Source organism: Mycteria americana, chromosome 10, assembly GCF_035582795.1.
Source record: "Mycteria americana isolate JAX WOST 10 ecotype Jacksonville Zoo and Gardens chromosome 10, USCA_MyAme_1.0, whole genome shotgun sequence".
NCBI classification, from domain to species: Eukaryota; Metazoa; Chordata; class Aves; order Ciconiiformes; family Ciconiidae; genus Mycteria; species Mycteria americana.
In genome coordinates this window covers 23,264,637-23,282,562 of record NC_134374.1, presented here as the reverse complement: position 1 = coordinate 23,282,562, position 17,926 = coordinate 23,264,637, and the positions used below count along the sequence as shown (strand labels likewise).

The 17,926-nt window shown below is 37.1% G+C and overlaps 1 protein-coding gene across 3 annotated transcripts in view; it reads left to right on the top strand.

Annotated features, from left to right (window-relative positions):
* The window catches only part of DACH2 (dachshund family transcription factor 2), a 315,443-nt gene that overhangs the window by 5,976 nt on the left and 291,541 nt on the right, over positions 1-17,926 (top strand). The window lies entirely within an intron of this gene.

Below are 17,926 nucleotides of genomic sequence, written 5' to 3'. Positions count from 1 at the left end.
TAGAAAAGATTGCACAAAGTGTAAAGTACTGTGCCATGAATAATGAAGATCTATTTCCCAAGTAGGCTACGCACAGTTTTTATTGGCTTTTATTCTTTAGTCTTTATAAAACCACTTGTGGTCTTCCTTGTTTGTCTTTAGAAGATAAAATAGTATTTTGTGATTTGCTTCAATCGTTTTGTTAAACCTGATCTCTTTCTCTATGACAGTTTATTTTAATGCTAAAAATTATCACGAATGTTCCTTTTGCTAATCTCTCCCCCAAACAGAAGAACTTTGACTTTTTGTCATTAAGGCTTCTGAGAATAAATTGGAGAAACTGGCTGTAACAGATCTAGATTTATGTTGGCATTCTTGGTATTCTTGCTCCAGTAGTTCCAATTTGATAAAGGAAACAATATATGTAATAGAAATGCACAGTTTATTCAAATGAGTTTAAGCTTTAGCATTGTTATATTTGCCTTTCTTTCACCAATATATCAATGTGTGGCAATAGCATTATACTTAGAAAGCTTCCAGAAGTGACCAGCTCTGTAGATGGGAAATTATTCTCACACTGGGGCTACGGTTGGACACGCAGCCTCTGTTTGTGTGTGTGCATTTGTTTTAAAGGCAGGTGAAAATCAACTTGGGTAGAACTGAGGAGCACAGCAAAAATCACTGAATTAGAAAATCATGCTTTGTTCTATGGCAGTGGCCTTAGAGTGAGAAACTAGTATCTACCGACCTTGGTAATTTTGCAGAGAACACTTAAAATGAGTGTTCTGAGATGTTTTAAAGATTTTTATCTTGTTTATTTCATTGCTTACAGGCTCGAATTCACATTGTGTAAGAGTTGTTTGTCAGTATCAATATTAAAAAGGTGTTGAAATCTGGGCCATAAAGTCCCTGTTTTGACTTTGCTGAGGTGAACTTCCCTTTCATGCCAGTGGAAATTTGCCAGAACAAGGGCAAAGAACTTATAAATATTTCTAGGATCTGAGCTCTTCTCGTCAAAGGTGGGACATATTTGCTTAAAAGCTGTGTTTGAAAGAATTACGCGTATGTGATGTTTTCAAACAGGCACGTTTTTGGGTCTGATCTTGTTCTTGCTGAATGTAGGATCTTTAATCTTTTCTGTGCCTGTTCCAGAAATGGTCATTTTGGATTTTCTGGAGTTACCAACAAAATTATCCAAATCCTTACTTAAAAATACCTAGAAAGTTCCCATCTAGTTTCTTTTATAAGTTCTTCATGTGATTATCAGTGTAATAAAACCCTGTAGGTGTATGGAAGTACAGCATTTTAATGATTATTTATGTGAACAAGGCTAATAGCAAAACCAAACATAATGAGGATACTTTAGAGTTATTGCTGTTTGTGATGTAACTTCCTTTGGTGTAAGCTAAGGCAAGATTTTTGTGTTACGATTAAACATTCATTACCAAGCACAAGTACATCAGTTGGTAATGATTCTTAGTGATTTAGATTTATCCTGCTTGATATTAGAACTGTCCCTTGGGGCTACACGCTTTTGATCTTTGTTCCCTCTTGGTAAAGCGTGGTTATCCAAAGTGACTTAGTAATAGGGTTTCCCCTCTCTCCCCATTCTCCAACCTGTAAGGAACACCGATACCTATTAACTAAAGTACTTTGATACCTGCCCCAGAAGGTTCCAATATCCAAATCCTGTAAAATATAAATTTGTTTGCTTTCCTTTCTCTTTGGTAGCTATGTTGTTGTTTTGGGTGCACGTATAAAGTTTATTGTCACTAGGAAGCGTGGGGAGATTATATTTCCTTGTCAGTACATCTTGACCTGCTAAGCCCATTTTGCTCGCTAAAATAAATTGTGTCAGAGCCTTTCTTGACTCAGTTAGAAATACCACTTCCCCAAAAAGTAAAAACCAAAACAAATGAACAGTGCTCGCTTTATTACTGTGCAGTGCCTTAAAGTGTAATGTTTAGCAGTGTATATTGTTGTGTATATGTTAAGGTATAAAATGTTCGATTGCAGTTGTGTCTGATCTTATCAAGTTTCTGGAAATTGATATCTGGTAACAGCATTTAACCTACATCTAGTCTATCTGCTATTTATGTGATGGGTTAAAAAGAAAAAGTAGTATTGATCTGTCGCTGGATTAAAGTTTGAAATCGGCAACAGCATGAGCACAAAAGGCTTTTTTTATGATTTCTCAGCTTGCCATTGATCTACCAGTTTTATTGCATTCATTATTTATTAAAAGAATTTGCAAGCTAAACATAACGTTAAGCTAGTTTGCACACAGGGACTGCACTTAGGAAATTGAATGGAAATTGCATTAGAGATGAACATCTGTGCTATTTTTCCACTCGTGTGTTTATGGGTTTGTATAAAAGGTGTATTGGATTAACAGTTATAACCATGATAGCTTGCAGCAATATGTTAGAACCTAAGCATTTAGTAGTTATTTAGGAGGGAGACTCTTTTTACTTATACTAAAAAGTATGGTAATGCCATCACAAACAGTGCTTTTATTGGATTATTCTTTATTAATGGGCTTTTTACTAGTAATGTGTAAAACTTGAGGTATCTAGCTATATTATGCATGTGTTCTACTATCTCTGCTATGTAAAGCTCCATTAATATTGTCACTAATTGAAGGTTTCTAGTGACAGTATTAGTTAAGGGTTTGGCACATAAACACCGAAGTATTGAAACAAAATGTATTTTATAATATACAGTGGGAATGTAAGTATTGAAAAGATCCTTAATATATGTTCCTTCAGATTTTTCCTAGCAATTCAACTAGTTTTCTGTCCTTCTTGAGCTAGGTAGCTTCTGTGATGGATCGTATCAGTGAATCAGGTGAAAATCTTAAATATTTTGAAATCTTTTTCCACTTCAGTTCACAAGTTCAGTTGCCCTCAACACTAGCTGTAGTTGTGTGTGACACACAAAGTGTAGGGTAGACTTAGAATTTTGAGGTCATCTCCTCTAATGATTTTGGATTTTTTTTTATTGCACTCCTCCTATAAAATAGATTATTTTGCTTGAATACCTGATGGTTAAATAAGGAAAAACAAAGGAAAAATTACTTTGGGGGCTTTGGGTGAAAAGTATATTTTTAGAATCAAGATGTTATCTATTTTATTTGGTCTAAAAGTATGTGCAGTCTAGTCTGTTTATGACTAGAATGTACTGAAGTATGTCATGTTTTGCATCATCAGTGCACTTTCCTTTCAGTTATTCTATTCAAGACTCAACCTGATACATCTCACCAGCTTGTAGGAGTGTTCAGGGTTTCCTGTGCTAAGAAGTAGAAATGTTCTTCATGCCAGAAGGTTGTGATTACTCTTTTGAATGCCACCTTACGTGTTTTTTTGTTTGTTTGTTTGTTTCTGGTAGGATGAAGCCCTTCAAGGCCTAATAGTATTTTGAACAGAGGTAGCTCTGATTTTTAGTTGAAAGTATCTCAATACTATTTTTCCACATTGTTTTGCACTCACTGTTATTAGTCTTCCTCACTGTTGTTCCCAGGCATAGGCTCCTGTGATCAGTTCTCATATTATATCAGGTTACACATTTCAGCTACCCTGTAAATAAAAGTGGAAGCTAGATTAAATCTGGGATTTATGTAATTAATATGTATATATACACACGTATTGATTGATACAATATACACCCACACATATATATATAAATAAAAAAATGCTATTTAATGTAAATTTCTGGATTATTCTAAAGCCTCTCTCCCAAACCGTGGAAATCAACTTTGATTTTTGGAAAATTTTCCATACATATTTATAAAGAGAGAGGCTTTGGAATAATCCAGAAATTTAGTTTAAATTGCATTTGCTATGGACATGAACTAAATTTCCTACATGAGCTTATATGGCTATATGAACTATCTTGGTGTCCTTACTAAAAGTCTTTAATTTTTTTGATACTTCTCATAGCCATGTAAGTGAGTAACATTCTCAGCATGTAATTTTATTTCTGTCCAGTCTGTGACAAGAGAGCTTTTAGCTTGGGGTGCCTTCATGTTACTTTCAGTCAACAGAACATTGAGTCATTTTTCTCTCCTCTTTCCAAACCTGTGTGGACAGTGGAATTAACACAGAACACTTTATTTTAAAAGTTAATCAAAATTATTTTACACTGTATGTGTACAGAGTTCCAGATCTAATGTGTTTCGCAGAATCACAGAATTGTTGAAGTTCGCAGGGTCCTCTTGAGATCATCTAGTCCAACTCCTCTGTTTAAGCAGGGTCAGCTAGAGCTGGTTGTCCAGAACTGTGTCCAGTCGGATTTTGAGTATTTCCAACGATGGAGACTCTCAGCCTCTCTGGGCAACTAATCTACAGAATAGAAATAACTGTGCTGTGGAAGAAAGATTTTGTTGGCATTCATTGGGATGACTGGATTAAGTGGGAGTTGTTGAAGCTGTGAATAGAGGTCATGGCTAGCCACTGACGTGGTTGCTGCCCTACAGACAGGTTGCTCAGGCGGGCAAATACGGTTACTCTGCTGTTGCGTTTGTCCTCACTGGAGCAGAGTGTGAGTTGTAACCCTCTATGAAGCAACCGTGTCGTATTCAGATTGTGCTTTCTCTGTCTCACAGATAACTTCCTGAAATCCTATATGTCAGCTGACGAGCTGACTTGTATTATTCCCCACCGGTAGCCAAGGAGGAATATTTATGTATTTGTAATTAAAAAAAAAAAAAAAAGGTGGCTGTAAGAAAGCTCTTGGCACAGACATTGTGCCAGTAGGAGGATTTAGTTACTTGTATGTTACAGTAATTTAAGAATTGCTAATTAAGAAGATCAAGCTAGTTTAAAGAAAAAATATTTTGAGTTTCATTTAGAACTTCTAATCAGTACATTTAAAATATTACACATTATGCTTTTTCTTACACATGTAACAATTGTTTTTGCCTAGTACAAGTTTTATGTGATAGCTAATAGACTGTTTTTGTAACAGTTAGTCAGAAAATGTCCGGTGTCTGTGAAACGTTATCCCTGTTGTTTTTTTGCAAAGTTGATGAAGGCACCTCGCTTCACTGCTGCAGGTTTCTGGAGCTGCCTCTTCTTGTCCTCATACTTCTGAACATTGTTGTGTGCTGAAGGAGGGCAATTCTCTAAAAAGATTCTGAGATAATATTGAAAAATACAAGTAGGAAAATATGTCAAGTCTTTCCAGTGAGACTTAAAATACATGTTTAAAGAAAAAAAACAAACCAAAACCAACAACAAAACCCCCAAACAGAACAAGGTAGTAAAATGCTGGCAGTTAGAAACCAGCAGAATATGAATACATAAAACAGGGCCTAACGTAATGAACTCAGCGTTGTGTTTTCTCTGTTGCAGGAGCTTGTTATTGAAATATGTATTTGTAGGCCTGTGGATTTTTTTTGCAGGTTTGTAAGGCTTTATTTGGTGTTTTTTATGTGGCACTTCATGTATTGATAGGTGACTTCTCAAAATACCTTGAGTTGAGCGTCTCATCGTTAAGAAATTATTTCTACCTGCTACGAGGTTGTTCTGACTGTCTTGCAGAGAACTAAGATACGTAACAAAGCTATCTGTCAGCGCACTTTGCGCTCTCGCCGTCAGACTTGCTGAATGTGCCGCACCTTCTGCTGCCCCGCTGCCTTACAGGTGTGTGTGGCACAGCAGCGTGCCGCGCTCTGGCTCCGGGCTGTACCGGCGGGAAGGGGTGATGCGTTGCTTTCGCAGCCACCGTGCGTCTTTCAGAAGGAGCCCTCAGAAAAGGTTTGGCCAGAATGATTACTGTAACACACTGCAAACCTTGCTTGCTCTCATAGTCAGAAGTACTTAGGAAGGTTAGTTGATCCTGCTATCATACACTAGAACTAAGATTTCTTGTCTTGGATCAGGACTGTAATCACTGTCACTTCTTTCTGCTTTGTTTTTATAAATTGCCTTACTTGTTGCACAGCTGATTTTTGGTTCTAACAAGTCTGTTTCTTCCTGCTGGAACTTAAGAAAGTCTCTCTTGCAATTTCATGAAATACTTTTGTCTTGCATGAGGGGTTTCTGATCATTCACTTATCTTGCCTTTTCTAATATGCTTTCTTCAAAATTGCACTGCCCTCCCCAACCAGCAGTCCTCTAATAAACTGTTTGTTCCATCTTCTTAGTTATTCATCCTTAAAGGTTTACAATTTTAGCCTTTAATCTTACTGACTGAAAAGTTTAACCCTTCATTATACTGGAAGAATCTGTATTCATGTTGGTGTGGAAATGAAACAAAAAAAATACTTGTGATATATTTATTGTAGGCATCTTTACTGAATAATGCAGTGACTGTTGTAGAGTAGTTCAGAGTATGGCAGTAGACCATTAAATACATTTTAAGAACTCGTTCTCTGAATGAAGATAAGCTGAGCAAGTTCTTATGCTGGTGTATTCTGATCCAGATAGAAACTCTTTATAAGAACTTTTTTTTATCCATTCATGTGAAGTTTATAATAGTATAAGCTCTATTTTTTTTTTCCCCCAAACTTGGCTATTAACAGAAAGTTAAATGCCTGGCAGGGTTGAGCATCTCTGCTGCTAAGTCTGGCATGTAAGCCGGCTAGATTAGGGACTTGCTCTGCCAGCATTGCATTTGATTTAAATAGTGTGTTGTATTAGGGTCTGAATGATTTTTGGTTTTATATTGCATCTGGAAGTGTAGTTAGATAGATCTTGTTGCCTTGGCTTTTCCTAACCTACAGCAAGTTTGTCTGTTTCTGTGTAACCACTTTTTAAATGTCTGTCAGCCAAACAAAAGTAGGAACCTTGCTTATGCTGGTTGTCCTCTACCTGCATGTAACAAAAGGTATGTGAATGTAGCCATCCTCCCAGTGCCTCTCAGTTCTCTGAGATGGGTGGATGATTTCGGAAGGAGATATGGTTATTTGTAAGTTACTGTCCTGCCAGTGTTGGGTAGCAATAGGTGTTCCATCCATCTGCTTTCTAGGGGAAAAAATGAAAGATGAAAGATCATCGCACACCACATCTTATGCCCACCTGCTGCTGGCTCACAAAGAAGTTGTATCTCAAAGTGTAAACCCTTAATAGGAGTGGGTTATTGATTTACAGGGAGAAGAAAGGAGGAACAGGGAGGCTGAGTTGGCAGATGCAGTATGTTTGTCTGGGATTCCTGGGTGTTAGAAGGCCTGCACTGCAGATAGTATGCTTGAACAATTCAGTCCTTTAGCACTTGCGCAGTCAGGCAAGGGAGTCCCAAGAAAGGTTGAAGCTGCTATGCGTTGTGTGCAACAGGCTGGTATGACCAGAGCATGTTAGAGTTGCTGCAGCAGAGCTGATCTGTACGCTGCATGCAGAACACATTGAATTTATTGCAGAATTTCTTGCTGTGCCTATTCTGTGATTATCATTCCCCCCCCCCCCCCATGCTCTGCTGCCCCAGAATTTCTCTTTGACACCTTCAGGTACTTGGGGCTGTGTGGCTACACAGCCTCATCTTTTCCCCCTCATCTAGATTGATCTGTCATTGACAATAACAACACAATAACTAAATACACAAATAGCATTCCATTGTAGACAACAATTGCAGGTTTCATTTGTTGTGTTGAATGGTCATCGAGTTGTCTTTCAAGTTTTAAAAAGTCTTTCAAGTTTAAAAAGTTCCTTAAGATATTCTTGACCATGTTTTGATATAGGGGTTTAGTAGATCCTCTGGCCTTGTAAACCTCTTTTTTTTTTTTTTTTTTTTAACCTCTAAACACCTATTTTGAGGGAAGTTGTTTGTTTGGAGGGTTTTTTGACGCTGCTGTTCATTTTTCTGCTTTCTGATTAGAAGCTCTCTTTTAGCATCTTACGCACACAAAGTAGTTTATCTGATGATGTCACATTATTTCCAAAATAATCCCCTTTGATGTCTAGCGCTATGAGAATTTGAGTGATAGTAAACAAATCTACAGACATCAAGTGGGCAAAGAACATTTTTATTTAAGTGCTTAGGATGATTGCTTAGTTCTGTTATATGACTGTGAGCAAAATTGGAAACTTTCTTTTTCTGCTGTTGATTTTTCATAATGTCCTATTCTGAAACACTGGTTTCAGCTGCCCTTTTTTTCAGAGCAGATGGTCTTTCTGTTCAATTCATTGTGTATCTTGGAGTGATGCTGTTGAGAGTCTTAAAACATAGATAGTCAGTGGTGGTCAGAAACTGACCCAACCGAGTCATGGGATAGAAAGAAAAAAGTACAGGGGATTTAACACTGAAGGTATTTTAAGTGTTAATAACTTGGTTAAAGAACGTGTTAATATTTGGCTATAAGCTTTCTATGCAACGCTATAGAGGAGACTGAATGAACATGAAGGCCCTGGATCTCATGTGAAGGAGGAGATTGCTTTGTCCTTTTGACCTCACTGCAGATGAAATTCTGCAATAGAACTGTTGCAAAACCAGAGTCTTTCAATTGATTTCAGTGGTTTTGGATCAGGAGCACAGAAAGCAATCGGAACTAAATGCATATCCATGAACTAATCTGTAAGTCACTTTGGTCCACACCAGGTAACATTTTGTGGAAATTCGGAAGTGGAATAATGAAAGGATCCTTCGGAGATCGGTTGTATCCCCTACATATTTAGCTAATCTTATATTTGGATAGATTTTAATTACTCTCTTAACTCCATATACTCCTATAGAAAATAAACATAGAGAAAGTACATAGTGGAACCTCAAAACATTCAGGTAAAGAATCTCTGTGTATTTGAGTTCTTCTTCATGGGCTAGACGTAATAAAGAGTCAATAAACCTATGCTTGCATTGCCTGGTAAACTCTTGCCAAGAATAGGGGATTACAGGGTGTTTGTGCAGACTTGTATAGGAATTCCCGCTCGTCCCGTTGTGGAAAGTGTTTACCAATGGTGATAAGTAGAATATATTTTCTGTAGAGTGAATACTATAAACTTGTTACTGTGCATATGTTGTACATTGCTGATATTCACAAATCCTTCCTTAGTTTCAAATATATGAAATATGATTATGTTCAGTCTTGGTTGTTTTTAATCAAGGGAGGGGGATTTAATATTCAAAGTGGAGGTGACTGCATGTAAAGAGTAGTGGAAAAAAATATTATGCACCTTAACAGTTTAAAAAGTAGGAAACTGGTAATTATTATGTGCTTAATAAGCATGTACTTTTCAAAGTTTACGGTATCATAGGTAGCATCCTGGCTATTTAGTCAACTCTTGATTCTTGCAGGTAGAGTTCAGAAAAGTCTTGACTTTTTGTAGCTATCGATTCAAGTTCTTGCACATGTTAAAATTGGTTTGGTCTTTTATAACTGTTCAATTGAAAATTATTTCAGCAGAGTATTGGGAAAACTGGTATCTAAGAAACTTTAGCTCTGTTCAAGGCTTATTGATTCTGTGTTTCAAAGCAGTAGCAGTCTCAAAATACACGGGACTGTTCATCACTGCTATTCACTAATATAGGTGGAAAAACTAACCTTTCTCAAGCCCAGACTGAAAACATGGTGAAGGTGGAACCACCAAGTACCTGTATATCCGAATACTCTGCAAGCTTAAATTGTGTTCAGTGATTAGTACTTCACACATTCACCTCATTTTCTGGGAAATCCTATGCACTTTCTGAAGGGGAATGGCAGTTGGTGGACTATTTATTACTCATGCTGGTTTTGGTGGAAAATTTGGCCTTGTATGTCATTTAGACTTTCTGACACATGTAGCCTCCCAGGGCCTAATGACTTGTCTGCAGATGGGCTGTTATTTATTACAGTCATGTAGAATAAAATTGATTGTCTTCTAAAATTAATTTTTCATTTGCCTCCAGCTCTGCTTTAATAGAGGACACACAGTTGCCTGTTTGCAGAAATACTGTTTAATCACATTAATATCTCAGCCCCCCAGGCCGGTGAAGATAATTGTACAAACGAACAGCAAAATCTGTATCTTTAACTTCTTTTTATGATTAAATTATGCAAATGACTTATCTCCTGCCCTTCCAAGCACTAATCATCTAATTAGGAATGATGTGTTAAAGGGATGGTTTTGAATCAGGAGAAGGGGAGAATGGAGGAAGCAGAAAATGGGACCTGACAATGAAACTGCTGAAGGTACTATAGCGGTACAAGATAAATCTGTGTATTTGTTCAAAAAGCAATAATAAAGGCTTGCTCTGCTATTTCTAGTCTTGCTTTAGTGATCTTTTTCATAAGAGGATAATTCTTCTGTGTGATCTTTGCACATAATTTTCCATATTAACTTTAAATGCAATTATTAAGGTTAGAGAATTTGATCGCTTGTTCATGAGAACTGGTAGTGAGGGTAGTGAAAGTGTCTCTGTTTGGCTCTACTAGTAGTACAGTTTGAAAGACAGAATACATATTTGTAGCTTGTTTTTTTATAAAAGTGCTTGTCATCATACTGCTAGATGTTCTGAGCCTGTCAGATACTTCTATTCATGTATCTCAGTCTCTTTTTGAATACTTAACTGCTAGTTAAAAAAAAAAGGAAAACTTTGCCTTTTAATATGAAAATGCAAGTGCCCAACTAAAGAGAATAGCCATCTCTTTGGTAATGTCCTGTGCCTGGTTTGGGGAGTTTCCCTTTGAGTTATGAGTGAGGCTCTGCTTAAATTTAGTTGTCATAAACTTATATTTTAAGCATATATATGCAAAAGAATCATGCCTTGACCTCTTCAAGAGCTTGCAGCCCTATTTTCTATGTTTTCTGTTTCATAAACAGATGCTGTTTTTTTGTAAGTCGTGCCTTTATAAGCAGATCCTCCAGCTTAAGGCGCTTACTTGCAGTGGGTTCAAACTATCAGTGTGTTACTGCTGTTGCTAAAGGTACAACGAACCAACTCTTCTATTGGGTGATAACACTGAGGGTTTGATACCAGATTACTTTTGTTTTCTGTTTACTCAGCTATTGATGTACTTCCTGTACATGATTAAGATACAGTACACCAATAATATAAGAATGTTCTAGAAACTAACTTAAATTTTGAGTATTCCTACATGAGAATGTATTACTGCCTTTATAAATATATGAGAGAGTATTCATGCATGAGTGTATGAATTCATAGGATACTATGTAGATAACCAGCAGGTCCCTGTTCCCTAAAAGCAGGGTACAGACCCATCTTTCATTCAAGATAAATCCAGCTGTGTTTTCTACAGATCTGGTAAATGCCTACACTCAGTCAGCTCTTGCCTTTTTTAGAAGTAAATATATGAAATAGTGGGAAAAGGTTTACTATTTATGACACCATCAGTTCTGAAAGTTTGAGGGACATGTTACTTGCAACACCTGCTTTAAGGGGCCTCAGCTTCCCTGCCTGTATGTATGGCTTGTACTTATGCGCATGTATGCGTATACATATGTACACGCACAGGGGTTTACTGATATAATCTGAGAAAAGTTTAATAACTTCCCCAGGAGGGTGGGAAACGCTGTTTTATAGAAGTAGGTATCCCACATAAATACTGAGAAGCTGAAAGCAATGATGTCAAAATAGTCTTTTTGTTAGTGATTAGGTGTATGTTGTAGGGATTTAAAAAGAAAAAACCTCACGCAAATTAAATTTGAAAGCAATTAAAATGCTGACTGTGGTAGATAATCTGGCTTTTCTGTGTTGTTTTTGGATGGTTCAACATAAAAGATGCAAGTTTGACACTGCTTTCATTTGTCTGACATAGACGTCAATTGCTGGTGGAATGTTTTCATAAACACTTTATGGATGGGAGGGCTGTGTTTCTTTCTGTACCTTCCAGCAATATGATTGAATTAAATCAGTTCACATCTATCTCTACATGTATTTTCATCATTATCACCCCAAAATTCTTCACAAAAGGCAAGATGAGAAGACCTCGTTGTAGAACTCTTAGACAAAATATTTGTACTAAGAACATTTGTGTAAGTAAGTTCAGTACACAACGCCTAAGTATATTTTGTCAGAATTATAGGAGACTCAAAAAGAAGAAAGGATTTCTCACTGGTTTAAAAGGTTCCGGGATTCATTGAGGGTTTATATCGCAATGGAGGCTTTGAGCAGAATGGTTTTCCTCTTAGGGTGGGAGATTCTATGATACTTAAGGAACAAATAATTCTAGACTTCTTCCTTTTTTTTCTTTTAGATTTGCTGGATCCAGATATTCACCACAATAGAGATAAAAATAGAGGCCATGTACTTACGCTGATACTGTGTGAGAAGTCAATGGAGAGAGTGGTGGACAGTATCCAGCTACCATTCTTTATGTGGTTGAATTTCCTAACCCTGATGGCTTTTTGCTGAGGTATTTTAGTATAGTAGGACTGTAGTACTGAGGTCAGGACATCTGAGATGGCTATCTGCTGAGTTACCTCATTGCATCTGATAGAAAGTACTGTTTATAGGTGCTAATCTTTAAGGTTTTAACATCAATGAGGAATCTAAAAACTGCTGTAATCTGTAGTCTGTATTTACTGACTGTTATGTATAGGCAAATTGGAGGAAGGTGGTGGGCAGTAAGGATTCAGGTATCTTTTACTTTTCTGTGTCTGCACATGCTCAGGTCTTTATTTTATCCAGTTGCTCATTCAGATGTTTCTCATCTCTGTACTGGGCAGTTTTCATTGAGTAACGGTATGTGACAACAGATGGTAGATCTCAAATCATTTTATGAATTAAGTTGTTGGTCTTGCAAGAAGTTGAACTGGAAAGAATTCTCGTAAGACTTCACAATTGATAGATACAGTAGTGCAGCCATCTCATGATTTTTCTTTGTGTGTTTGTGTTCAGAAAATATTAAATCATTTAAGTATATTCCCTTGAGTTCCTCCTCTTGGTAGGTTAAGTGTTGGTCTTACTTAGAATGGCTAATTCTCTGTGCTGAGATAGATGATAGTCGCTAAAAAATATAGCAGCCTTTCTTAACACAATGCCCCACAGTAATGCTTAATCAAATTGTGAAGTCTCTTAAATGTGAGAGATTTTTAGCCAATCTTGACCTCTCTGCATGTTCTCGAAACTGCTTATTGCCCATGCATGGCATATTTAGAAAAGTTGAGATGGATGTGTTGCAATTATTAGAATTACTAACTGGTCTTGTACTTTATGAATGAAAGAATTCTACCCAAGTAAAAGGGAGGAAAGTTAATACCTACTACTTTTTTTCTTCTTGTGTTTTGATTTTTCTTTGTTTTATAATGATCTGATACATGGAATAACCCCTCCTAAACTATATTGGTGCTGAAAAATAGGACACCTGAACTGGACATTCAGTTTGCATGAGTGATGAATATTTTGACGGAAAGTCCATTGCACGGCTCTGATTTTCTGTGTTCTCATCTTGCATTATTTTTTGTTTTCCTTCTGTGGCAGTGATTCTGAATGTTAATGAGACGATGCGTGGTCTTACCGCAGGCAGTAGTTTTCAGGTGACTGTTTAGGGGAAGAGGGAGGTTGCTACAGAAATTCATGAGCCTGTAAAAGGGGTGTGCCTCGTGCACTGTTCGTACCTCCTGGAATGCTTACTGCTTTTGAGGAGGTTATTCTTAACCTGTGTGGGATGTACTGTCTTTACCTTTCTGAGCATATGTTCCTCCAAAGAAATGTTTTAATAGAACCACCAATTAAAAGATCTTTCGGTTGTCCTTCGGATTTATGCACTTCAAACGCTATTCAATAGCTGCTAATATCTCTCCTGCTAATGGAGCCCCTATTTGTAACAGTTAGGTAGATATGATAATCTTTACAGCAGTTAAGGTAAAGGCTATTTTAATATTAATAAAGTTTGATTTATGTATTAAATTACAATAAATTATTACACAAAACACTAGACCAGTATGCAGCTTCACTTGTATGACCTTAAAGCAAGATCCCGTATCAATGGTGAGGTCTAAGCCAATTGTGACATTTAGGAGCAATGAGAATTCTTACAGAGAAATGGTCTTGAGTAGGATATTGACTTGTCTGCTAATTTCAAATTAGTTTAGTCTAGAAATCCAAATGTATTCCCTTCTGTGGTCTTATTGTGGGTTGGGGTAATTGAATATTTTTGAAGAAACATATAATTCTATCACTGAAAAGAGGTTTTGGCAAATGTTGAGAAATAGTAGAATGCTTAAATATTCATGGCTCCAGACTGTCAGCGTACAGTAAGTATGTGATGCACAGTTTCTGGAATCATGGATAATATGGTACACAGCCACGTTCATCAGATTACCTTGACTTCACAAGAATACTGTGACCAATCTGTCTTCACCCTTATGGATGAAACTCCAGTTTGCTGTACTGAAAGCAATACAGTCTCATGCTTTCCACAGCAGTAGGATGCACACTTCTTAATCTCTTTCTCAGAACCTAATAGTGGATGAGTGTGGAATGACACACTAGGCATATTTGTGTGATCATATGAATATATTTCCATAGCTTTACTGCTTCTTAAAAGTTACTTAAAATCAAGATCTTTGATCTTGGTTTTCCAGAAATTGCTGAACTTCTACTTTTGATGACTCATAAACATTAGTGGTCAACTCTATTTACTGTGGACCTGTGATGTCCGTGACTCACTGTTGTTCAAGCTGGAATAAGGAATGGTTTCTGAATTGCAGCTGTATGAAAATGTTGTGGGAAAGTGGAGGGGGAAAAAAACAGTGGGGAACACTGGGAGGATGTGCTTGTCCCCTTTTAAACTGTAGAGGTTGTACCTAGGTTACCCTTTGAGTATATATTTTGCCAAATTAATCTCTCTTGGTCATATTCTGCATGTTTTAAGAGTCAGGAGAAATAAGCAGTCATTAAAATAATTAGTGAAGCGTAAGATGGTAAAGTTGGAATTTCAAGGCTGTACAGACACGCGGGTTAATACATTTCTAGGAATTGTTCTGGTTTCACAAGGGCTTTAGACTTCAGTGTTTACAAACCCTTGTTTGTAATTAATATCTAATTTTGGCAGTGGACAAAGTGATTGAGGGGTAGTGGGAGTGCTTAAATTGTTTTCATCTTTATGAAGCATGCTGGTGCATGTGTCTTTTATTTAATTGGTTGCTAAACCTTCCAACCCGCTGCCAGTAAATAGGATGAAATAGAAATGGGGCACATCAATTTCGGATCCATTTAAATGTAAACAGATTGCCTGAGGGCTCCTTATGTACTTACTTTTATTCAGAAAATACTGGTATTAGACATATTGCAACAGGATCTTGTCTCTTTACCTTTGAGATCAGAGTTGTGTCCCTGTGTCTCTGTACCTGTATAGGCAGCCTGCCCGTAAAACTGTGTATCTGAATAATTACCTAGTTAGCAAGGATATACATGATCTGTTTTAGCATTTCTTAACATGGAGCAGTCAGAAATAAGTGATCATTAGGAATTATTTGGAAAAGTGTATACAGCAAACAGAAAGCAGTGGTATGTGACTGTGTAGATTCAAGGTGCACTTTCATCTTGAATATGGTGTGGTTCTAGTCTCCTTCCAGCTATCTGCCAAAGGACACAGGAAAAAAATCGAAGGGGGAAAAACAGAAGAATGATGAGGATGATGGGTAAAGAGCAGCTCCTATATTGCATGACAAAGGGTGGTATAAAGCTGTGTGAAATCACAAATGGCATGGAGAAGGTGACTAGGGAGTCGTTGGTCATTGCTTCTGCTAATGTTAAGAATGAGAGGACAGGTGAAATTAACAGATGTTAAACTCTTACCAAACAAAAGCAGGTGGTTCTTCAAATACAGTAAACTCAAAACTCTTTGCTACAGGATGCTGTGAAGGCTCAAATGGGTTTGACAGGCTAGACAAATCAGTGCAAGAAAATTCTCTGAGAGGCTGTTGTACAGAGGTACTACTTCTGATCAAAAATTTCCAGTTACTCCGTGCAGGGAAGTGTTAATGAACGCTTATCAAGTTCTTGTTCTTCTCTGTATGGCTGGTATCAGCTGCCTTTAGCCAAAAGAGGAGGGAGGAGAGATGCATTTTTGCTTCTTTGAGGAACCACATCTTCTGGATTGCTTCCAGTTATTAGTTGTGAGGTACTTGTGAAAATTTTGGAGGGACTCATGAAGAGGACTTGAAGTTGCAAAGTAAGGTAATTGTGTTGAAATGTAGCAAATTAGAACAAAAACCACGGAAACATAGGAAATTTGTTAAATGGGAAATTCATTGAACCCCTGAAGCCCACGGAGAGTGGGGAATTTCTTTGTACGTATGTGCATATATGTGATAAGTTGCTCTAGATGCTACCAATCTAGCAGTCCACTGACTTTATTTTTAAAGTATGTGAATAGTATCAATTACTTCTAGAAGACTGACTATGTGTTAGTGTTTTGCTGATTGGAGGTCTAATTCATCTGAAAGTCTTTGCAAAACCACCCTGGCTTCCAAACTGAGACACTGTCTACTTCTGAACATTGTAGATACCCAGCAAGTCATCCTCAAAAATGAGACTGTCCCATTTATCATGTAGTAGGTGGTGGAATTAAAATTGTGACAGAAGAAAATAAGCTAAACTAGTCATGTTCACCTGTTTAATTTGTTGGATGATAAGCATTATACTTAATGACATATGTAATCCTTTTTGTTCACGCCTTTGGTTCATAAATAAACAAAGTTGTAAGGCTTGGCTAATTAGATGTAGTTGTTAGCTCAATAACTGATAAATATACCTGTTCTATCGTGAAATATGTGATGTCAACTCTCAGTTCCTTTCAATCCTACATTTCATTTGCTTTCTCTTGTGTTTTTAAGTAACAGCATTTGTCCTCCTAGCCACAGCTGGTATTTGGCTTTAATGAGATCAGATTTATTTGAATGAAAACAATGTAAATTTTAAGATAAATCAGCTGTAACATATAAGTTATCAATAGTAGGAATTAAGAATGCAACAGTGATTTCACCTGAAAAAAGTAGTAATATCAATAGAAGAACAGGAAGATTTTTGGTATCTGAGTTGTAAAACTTACAGGTGGGTTTAAGACAGCGTGTCAGTAAATGATAACTTAACTGCCTTTCACATGGCCAAATCAACATAGGTTGGAAATACAGGTTTTCTTAGATATGTCTGTTACTGCGTAGTGGAGAATGTAATATTGGACTTTATTAATGAAACTTCGTTATTATACAATGAGGCATTCTACTTGCAGTCTTAAAATAAATCAGAGTGGGTTTATTTTTTGAGGTGGATGAAAGTAAAGGCAGCACAAGAGTGGTGTGGGTGTAGAGCCCCTTAAGGGAGAGATAAAGCACTGTAGGTGCCTGAGCTTTGATAGTCTTTGAGGATGCAGCGTGGTGCCCTCTGGTGAGTAGAGGTTTGAGGATTCCCATTCATTTCCTTCTCCTCCTCTCTGTTTCCCTCTTGCTTCCCCTCTTCCCCCCCTCCCTCCTTCAGAAAAAAATTCATTGGTAAATACGATGCTTTCCACTACTTTTAGAGGAAAAACAACCCCAGTTTGTTCCAAAGTTAAACTATGTCTTACTGACCAGATAGGTTTATATGGATCACTCAGCTGAGTAAAAACAAGAAAGCATTCTGGTTGCCCTTTTAAGAATGTATTCCTCTAAGCAGTAGGTTAAATTCACTGTGTTTACATAGAGGAAGATTCCTATTGCTGCTTTTGTTTCCTTTAAGATCTGATTTGTGCTAATGATCCACTTCAGTGGACCGCAACAAGATGGAAAGAGTAGCCTGTAGGAGAAAGCATTTGACCTGTGGTCCCAAATGTTAAGGATCCAATTTGGTTTATGTTTTTTTTTTTTTTCTAGTATAAACTCACTGTTATGTGTTTGCTTTCCAAATGATCTCAAATTAGAATAGTCAGAAATATCTTCTTTGTAAATACTGCATTGAGATTGGCATTAATGCATGTCCAAGAAACAATTCTTTAGCTTTTTTAATAACTTCAATAGTTTAACTCTTAATCCTGCTATCCTTAATCACATAAGTGATAGTGAGCTACTAGAAAGAATGAGACTGTTCCAAGTCC